An 8,974-nucleotide genomic window follows, 5' to 3' on the forward strand; every position below is an offset into this window, starting at 1 on the left:
GCTATATCCTATCCTAAAGAAGAGGCCACTCGCCAGAAGTTGGAATTTCTTTAACTGAAACATGGCTAGACAAAAACACTGGTAATGCAGTTTTGATTGAGTGTAGTCCATCTCACTTCAATTTTGTGTCTGAAACACGCCAAAACCAGAGAGGTGGGGGTGTTTGTGCAATATTCAGGGACAATTTACTCCTACAAAAATTGTCATTTGGGGTTTTTCCATCGTTTGAGTATGTGTCATTCAAAATGGAGATAAAACAATCTTCCATACTTTATATGACTATTTACAAACCACCACAGAACTGTTTTATTGAAGATTTTACTCAATTACTTTCATTTATATGCATTGATTTTGATTGTTTAGTAATTTCAGGTGATTTTAATGTGCATGTGGATGTGACCAACGACAGGCATGCAATAGAACTCGGTGCTGTCCTTGAAATGTTTGGTTTAACTCAGCATGTGAGTGAGGCGACTCACAACAAAGGCCACACTCTAGATCTAGTTATTACAAAAGGTGTTAATATATCAAATGTGAATATTGTTGATGTTGCTTGGTCTGATCATTTTGTGTCTTCTTTGACCTGTGTGTTACACCTAAACCAGTGGTTGGGCCTGGAGTTAGACACATAAATGATACAACAAGGACACAGTTTATGGAGATGATCAGATTTGAAAATGCCCCATGTTCTAATGTTGATAATCTGTTGGACTCTTACACATCAAGGGTCTTAAATGTTTTGGATACTATTGCTCCTGTCAAGGTTAAAATGGTTAACAATAGGCAAAAGGCACCTTGGAGAAGTGAAGATTCGGTCAGGGCACAGAAAAGGGAGTGCTGAAAAGCCGAACGGAAATGGCGCAAGTCAAAGCTCCAGGTTCATTTTGAGGTTTACAAAGAAGTACTTTGTGTGTTCAACCAGATTTTGCGTGGAGCAAGGGATAAGTACTTCTCTAAAATCATCTCAAACTGCAGAAACAATTCTCGCGTTCTGTTTTCCACAGTAAACAGATTAACCAACCCTCCAGTTTCACTGCCCCTAGAACTAATCTCTACATCTAAGTGTAATGAGTTTGCAATATTTTTCTATGACAAAGTCCAAAGCATTAAAAATGCCATAATTTCCACAACACAAATAGAAACTCTGCCACCAGATAAACACCTTGAGCTCACACATTTCACACCTGTTACTGACAAAACAATCGAAGAGGTTATCTCCGGTCTGAGTTCATGTACATGCTGCCTTGATGAATTACCCACTAGATTTCTGAAGTCTGTGCTGACCAGCTTGTTACCACAACTTGCTCAGTTAGTTAACATCTCACTCCAGACTGGAGCATTTCCAAAGGCCTTGAAAACTGCAGTCATTAAGCCTCTTCTAAAAAAGAGCCGCCTTGATGCCAAGGTACTGAACAACTACCGGCCCATATCAAACCTGCCATTCTTAGGAAAAGTCCTAGAGAAAGTAGTATATCAGCAGCTCACTTACTTTCTCCTGTCTAGAAATGTGTTTGATACCTTCCAGTCAGGATTTACACAGCACTGAGACAGCTCTGATCAAGGTGACAAATGATATCCGCATGAACACCAACGCAGGTAAGGTCTCAGTTTTAGTTCTGCTGGACCTGAGCGCTGCCTTTGACACAGTGGACCACGGGATCTTACTTCACAGGTTAGAAAACTGGGTGGGAATCTCTGGTACTGCTCTAAACTGGTTTAAGTCCTATCTCGAGGACAGGACGTACTTTGTTGAAATTGGCAACTGTGTCTCAGACAAAATTGCCATGACCTGTGGAGTCCCCCAGGGGTCAATCTTGGGACCCCTCTTATTCAACTTGTACATGCTTCCTTTGGGTCAGCTGATAAACAGCAACAATGTGTCGTACCACAACTATGCAGATGACACTCAAATGTGTCACTGACGGCTGGTGAACATGGGCCTGTACACTCTGTCACTGCATCCAACAGATCAGTTTGTGGATGCAAAACAACTTTCTCCAACTAAACTCAGACAAAACTGAGATCATTGTTTTTGGCCCACAGGCACAAAGACAAAGTGTTATCAGTCACCTTGAGTGTCTCTCTCTAAAACCAAAAAATCAGGTTCGAAATCTAGGAGTAATCATGGACTCAGACCTGAACTTAAACAGCCACATCAAAGCAATAACATCAGCAGCTTTTTACCATCTGAAAAACATTGCTAAGATCAGAGGAATAGTGTCAAAACCAGACTTAGAGAGACTTATCCCTGCATTTGTCTCCAGCAGGTTAGACTACTGTAACGGCCTGCTCACTGTCAGACAGCTACAGTACATCCAGAACGCTGCTGCTCGAGTCCTGACAAGAACCAGGAAATACGACCATATTAGTCCAGTGCTCCGGTCTCTGCACTGGCTTCCTGTCACTCAGAGAATAGACTTTAAAACAGCTCTGCTTGTCTACAAGTCTTTTCATGGTTTAGCACCAAAGTACATCTCTGACATGTTACAGCCGTATGAACCATCTCGGGCCCTGAGAACTTCAGGGAGGGGCCTCCTGGTGGTTCCCAGAGTCAATAATAAACACGGTGAGGCTGCGTTTCAGTTTCATGCAGCTAAAATCTGGAACTGTCTTCATGAGGATGTGAGACAGGCATCAACTCTGACAATGTTCAAATCCAGGCTGAAAACAGTTCTTTTTGCCCGTGCATATGACTGAATGTATTTTATCTACACTCTTGCCTTTTAATGTAATTGATTAATTTTATGTTGATGTCCAGAGGAGAAGGAGCCACAAAAACAGAGGTTAGGTAACTTTGTGTGAACAAACAAGACTTAAAATAGTTCTCAAGACAGAGCAAATCTAAACAAGACTTAAAAATGCATATAACTGAAAGTATTTTATCTACACTCTTGCCTCTTACTGTAATTGATTAATTTTATGTTGATGTTTTTATTGATTGTATTTGTTTTCTTATATTTATGCAACTGTGAAGCACTTTGAATTGCCTTTTGTATGAATTGTGCTCTACAAATAATCTTGCCTTGCCTTGCCTTGCCTATTGACATGTCAAGACGGACAGGAAAACATTAATGTGGTCGCATGTAAATAATGTAATATTTCTGTGTGGCCCGGTAGCAAATACGTCACGGCCCGGTTTCGGTGCCCGGCCCGATGGTTCATTTGCTGTAAATGTGTGCATGTATGTACATGCTTTAATTTTGCACTGTACTGGGCTGTATGTACTGTACCTTGCATCGCTGTCATACGCATGGGCAAAAAGAACTGTTTTCAGCCTGGATTTGAACATTGTCAGAGTTGACAATGTCACATGCACATGCACGATCAAGAATGATTGATTTGTGTAAAGCTGGAAAAGGCTACAAAACCATCTCTTGAAGTCTTGATGTACAAAAATCCATGGTTAGAAAGATCGTCTATGAATGGAAACAGTTCAGCACTGTTGCTTCACTTCCAAGGAGTGGCCGTCCTGTAAAGATAACTTCAAGGGCACAGCGCGGAATACTCAAAGAGGTAGAAAAGAAGTGTGGATACCTGCTTCTCTAAGGTCCATGGAATTACATGTGGTGTGCCCCAGGGTTCAATTTTAGGCCCCGTGCTTATTAACCTGTATATGCTCCCTCTTGGTGATGTCATCAGGAGACATGGGGTCAATTTTCACAGTTATGCTGATGATACACATACATCTTCATGTCTCCTGATGACACCAGGCCAATAGATGTACTTTTTAACTGCATTTTAGATTTCTGGATGGCAGAAAACTTTCTCCAGTTTAACCAGGACAAAACGGAAATGTTAATCATCCCCCCTGTCTATTAATCCTTCCTCACAGGTGAAGAACCTGGGTGTGATCTTTGACTCTGAGCTGGCGTTTATTCCACACATTAAGAATATCACAAAGATAGGTTTTTACCATCTAAAGAACATAGCCAGAGTCCGCTCCATTCTCTCTCGGGCCAACACGGAGACGCTAATGCATGCTTTTATCACCAGTCGTATCGACTACTGTAATGCCCTGCTTTCTGGTCTTCCCAAAAAGAGTATCTCAGGTTTACAACTTTTACAAAATTCAGCAGCTCGTGTCCTGACGAAGACCAGGAGGCGGGACCACATTACACCGGTTTTAGAATCGCTGCATTGGCTCCCTGTGTGTTTCAGGATCGAATTTAAAGTTCTTTTAATGGTTTTTAAATGTCTTAATGGTCTTGGTCCTTCTTATCTTTCAGAACTGCTTTTACCTTATGAACCTTCACGGCCCCTTCGCTCCTCCGGCAGGGGTCTCCTAGTTATTCCTAAAGTCAACAAAAAGACTCACGGTGAGGCTTTCAAATATTACGGCCCTCGCCTCTGGAACGACCAAAGTAATCCAAAAAAAAAGAAGAAACCTACGCAGTGCAGGCCATGCGCTCGTTAAGCGGTAGTTTCATTTTCACTTTCCGCACACGGAGGCTGAAGCACTCGGAGCTTTGGATGCGCGCACACGCACGGCACTCAGATCTCGTGCACTCGCGTTGTTGTGACCCCGGGTTGTCCTCGGACAGCGGTGCGTACAGCAATGCACCGCGGTCCATATTGGCCCGTGGCCAATGCCCGCGGCCGGTGGGACGGTCACGTGGTGACCGCCCGCGGACTTCTGGGAAATAAACATAGCGGCGCCCTTATGGAGCTAAGCCCCGCCCTACTCGCGATTGCGTTTTATAATATATATATGGGTGGTTGTGCCAGGCGTATTGTTTTAAATGTTGTAATCTGTCAAGTGCTTTGTGATACCTTTCAGTATGAAAAGCGCTTTATAAATAAAGTTTGATTGATTGACTCATTCTTTGGTCACATTTTTATGGCTTTTATGTTTTCGGCAGAAAGTCCAAAAAGGCACACTCACCTGTTCCTCCCACTGTAAATGTGTGTATGTACATGAATTTTGTGTTTCACTAAATCAAACATTTTGCCTCAGGCAACTCTGCTCGTGTTACATGATCCATTTCAGAGTCTCATCGCGCAGAAACAAGCCACTCCCACTATTATACGCTGCACCTTGCACTCATTATTTACAAGACATTTCAAATAGAGGCATCGAGGAGATATATCTGAGTCAGGCTGTGGGGAATTTATCTGTCAACCTCAAAGACAAGCAGGTAAGGGGCCCGTATTTTTTTTATTATTTGCAGTAATGATACAAATACATCTAGATTGTTCTGAGAAGTTTTTTTAATTTTCATTTTTTAAAGAAATTTAACCTCTAACGGGGCGTTTTTATCCCCCTTTTGAGAAAACAAAAAGTTTGTACTTCCTTGTGCTGTTTATGAATCCTTTATCTACTTTGGGGACATTTTCCACATTCTTTTTTTGATTTGTTGCCTTACAAAATCTTTATTGATACAGAAAACCAAATGAAGTTCTTTTACACTCAAGCGGATCTCAGTACCTGGAATATATTCTTACTGCAGTAATTCCACATTTATAGCACAAACCACCAAAACCAGGTAACTCTCAGAACCCTCATAAACAGAGCAATATCATCAGCCCACAGTTGACTTGTTTCATTAATAGTAATAATTCATATATCTATGTTTCTGTCAAGTTTTCTCTCAACTGAAGACATTTTAAGAGCATTAACGCTTAAAAAAAAAAAAAATAGTGTAAATGTCTGGTTGTGGTTGTTGAGGACTCCTCTTTTTCAACTGCACTGCCCTCTGCTGGTCGCTTTGAAAGCACAAGAATCTCACCCATGTGTGAACCTGTATAAGTAGAAGACAAAAACTAACTATTCTAGGCTAAACTGGGCTTCGACTTGCGTTGCGATTTGCCTATCCCGATCTCATTTACATTCCAGCCCATCGTTTGAAAAAAAGGAAGTTGGTTGAGGGTGTGAGTCACTCTGTGTTAAACATGATCTTTGAACTGCACAGACAACAGTGTCTTGTGAAACTTTCCTTTACATAGTTGTAGTCAAAGAAAAAAATTGATTATACCTATAATGTAGCTAAAGCAAAAGTACTAAAAAAAGACTAAAAACACTACCAATTTTGTCGACAAAGACAAAATGAAAATGTCTGAACGAGCCTCATATCATTTAAATTTCACGGCCGAAGGAACAGGTCTGGGGAAAAACTCGATGAAACAATGCAATGCAATTAGGTATGTTTGAATAAAATAATATAAATGTAAAGTCGACTGAATACATTTTAGATTTAGTCTAGTTGAACATTTTGTCTTTCGCCTTTTGCCATAACATCTCCATTGCTCTCGCACTTCCCACTTAACCTCTTAACCCCCACCCACCTGAACCAAGCGCATTTTCTCCAGTTTGGGCTTTACCCAAATCTAAGAGCGACAAAAACGTGACTAACTCAACAAAGAAGCAACCAAAGAACAGAAAAGTGACAAAAATGTGACGAAAAAAGTGACAAAACAGGGACAAAAATGTGATGAAAAAGTGACAAAAATGTGATGAAAAGGTGACAAAAAATGTGATGAAAAAGTGACAAGAAATGTGATGAAAAAGTGACAAAAATGTGATGAAAAAGTGATGAAAAAGTGACAAAAATGTGATGAAAAGGTGACAAAAAATGTGATGAAAAAGTGACAAGAAATGTGATGAAAAAGTGACAAAAATGTGATGAAAAGGTGACAAAAAATGTGATGAAAAGGTGACAAAAAATTATCTAAATGTGATGAAAAAGTGACAAAAATGTGATGAAAAAGTGATGAAAAAGTGACAAAAATGTGATGAAAAGGTGACAAAAAATGTATCTAAATGTGATGAAAAAGTGATGAAAAAGTGACAAAAATGTGATGAAAAGGTGACAAAAAATGTATCTAAATGTGATGAAAAAGCAACAAAAATGTGATGAAAAAGTGACAAGAAATGTGATTAAAAGTGACAAAAATGTGATGAAAAAGTGACAAGAAATGTGATTAAAAGTGACAAAAATGTGATGAAAAAGTGACAAAAATGTGATGAAAAAGTGACAAAAATGTATCTAAATTTGATGAAAAAGTGACAAAAATATGATGAAAAAGTGACAAAAATGTGATGAAAAGGTGACAAAAAATGTATCTAAATGTGATGAAAAAGTAACAAAAATGTGATGAAAAAGTGACAAAAATGTGATGAAAAAGTGACAAAAATGTGATGAAAAAGTGACAAAAATGTGATGAAAAAGGAACAAAAATGTGGCAAAAAAGTGACAAAAAAATGGATTTAAAAGTGACAAAAAAGTGATGAGAATGTGACCCAAAAGTGACGAAAAAGTGACAAAAATGTGACAAAAAAGTGACAAAAATATAAATGTGTTCAAATAAGGTGCGTCTTAGCTTTCAAATGAGGCGGGGCTTGAGAGGTTCATGTGCTAAGTATGGAGTGGCAAGGTCTTAAAGTGCACTCCTATCAAGCGTAAAAGTTGTGTTATAGTCGGCGATTAGAAACACAAGATCGGACCCAATAACTGTGTGTGTGTGTGTGTTGTCATAATTAAAGTGATAGTCTGTAAGTTTAAATGTTTTACAAATTTGCATCTAAGCGACCGCCTTGACCCGCAATTTGACTTAACCTAAAGGCATTCAAAATGTTTTCCTTAAATTCCCACCCTTCTCAGACACCAATCACAATCTCCGGAGCCGCACGTTTGACCAATGAGTCGAGTTTTCCTGTGGACCGGCCTGTCAGGTCCAATCAGGAGGGAAGGCGGAGCTTAGTCGTTAACTTTTGAAATGCAATATAAATGAAATATATCGCAAATACACCTACACGTACACCGTTTTTGTACGCAATGTTGATAAATGAGGGCCACTGTGCTTGTTTCAGGTGGGGGTTAAGAGGTTCTACAAAAGCTTCTCAAAAAGCAGAAACTCAGACCTAAGAATTGTTGAAAGACAGATGCCAACAGGGTGGGGATAAGGGTTTGGTCAATGATTCTAACCGGAACAAACTTGAAGAGACCTTGCCGAGACAGGTATTGATGGTGAATGAGCCACAGGTGTGACCCTTGAGGGCGGGGCAGTCAAGCAAACAGGTGAGGAATGCAAGGAAGCAAGAAGTATGGGGCACACTTTGGCCGGACCGTCCCATCTCTGTTGCCTCCAAGTGACTATGTTCCTCCGTCTACTTCTCGTCTCTCTTCGAGCGGCAGCATTTTTAGAGCCGAGGGAGGGGAGGGAGTTGAGGACATGGAAGGCAGGTGAACAGAAATGGGACGTGTCCGACATATACAGTTCCTAGATGGTGGAGGCCGGTATAGGTGAGTTTTTATATACAGTATATATATTTTTAATGAATAGTGGTACAGGCCCACTCCACATTATTGTACTTTAATCTTGTGAGAAGATGCTAAACTTCATGCTTGTTTCGGTTATGACCTCTAAACCCCCACTGTAAACCCAGCGCATTGGCTCCAGTATGGCTTTACCCAAATCTTTAAAACTTCGGCTCATTTGAAAGCAAAGACGTTCAATACTGATCTAAGATTTTTCCTTATGTCACTTTTTACTGGTTCCGCTTTTTCATCCTCATTCACGTTTTCACCTCTATTTTGATGCTTTTTTTTTTCAGTAACCTTTTAGATTTTGGTAATGGATAATATCTGGAGAACGTTTGCCGTTGTAGGTGGGGCTTAAGAGGTTAAACAATGAGGCTGGCTCCAAAAAACGAGTAGTTCATAACGCTGGGTTCTTGGACCGCACAAACTCATTCTTTTTCAAATTAAAGGTGAAGTTTTGTGACATTGTTGAGTTCCAAACAGTACAGATGTTATACAAGATACAAACTGTTACCGAACCAAATACAAAGAAGGCTCCAAGAACGTACTGGTCGTTCTGAACTACGTGATGAATTGGACTTTCGGATTCAGAAACAAAGCTCAACTTTGAAAAGCTTCAGCCTGACAGTTAATGGTGTAAAATTGTGGAATAAACTGGAGATGGAGATGAAACAAAACATCGCCCTGTTCAAATATAAATGCCAACAAAACTTTTG

This window comes from Gobius niger, assembly GCF_951799975.1.
Source record: "Gobius niger genome assembly, chromosome: 4".
NCBI lineage: Eukaryota > Metazoa > Chordata > Actinopteri > Gobiiformes > Gobiidae > Gobius > Gobius niger.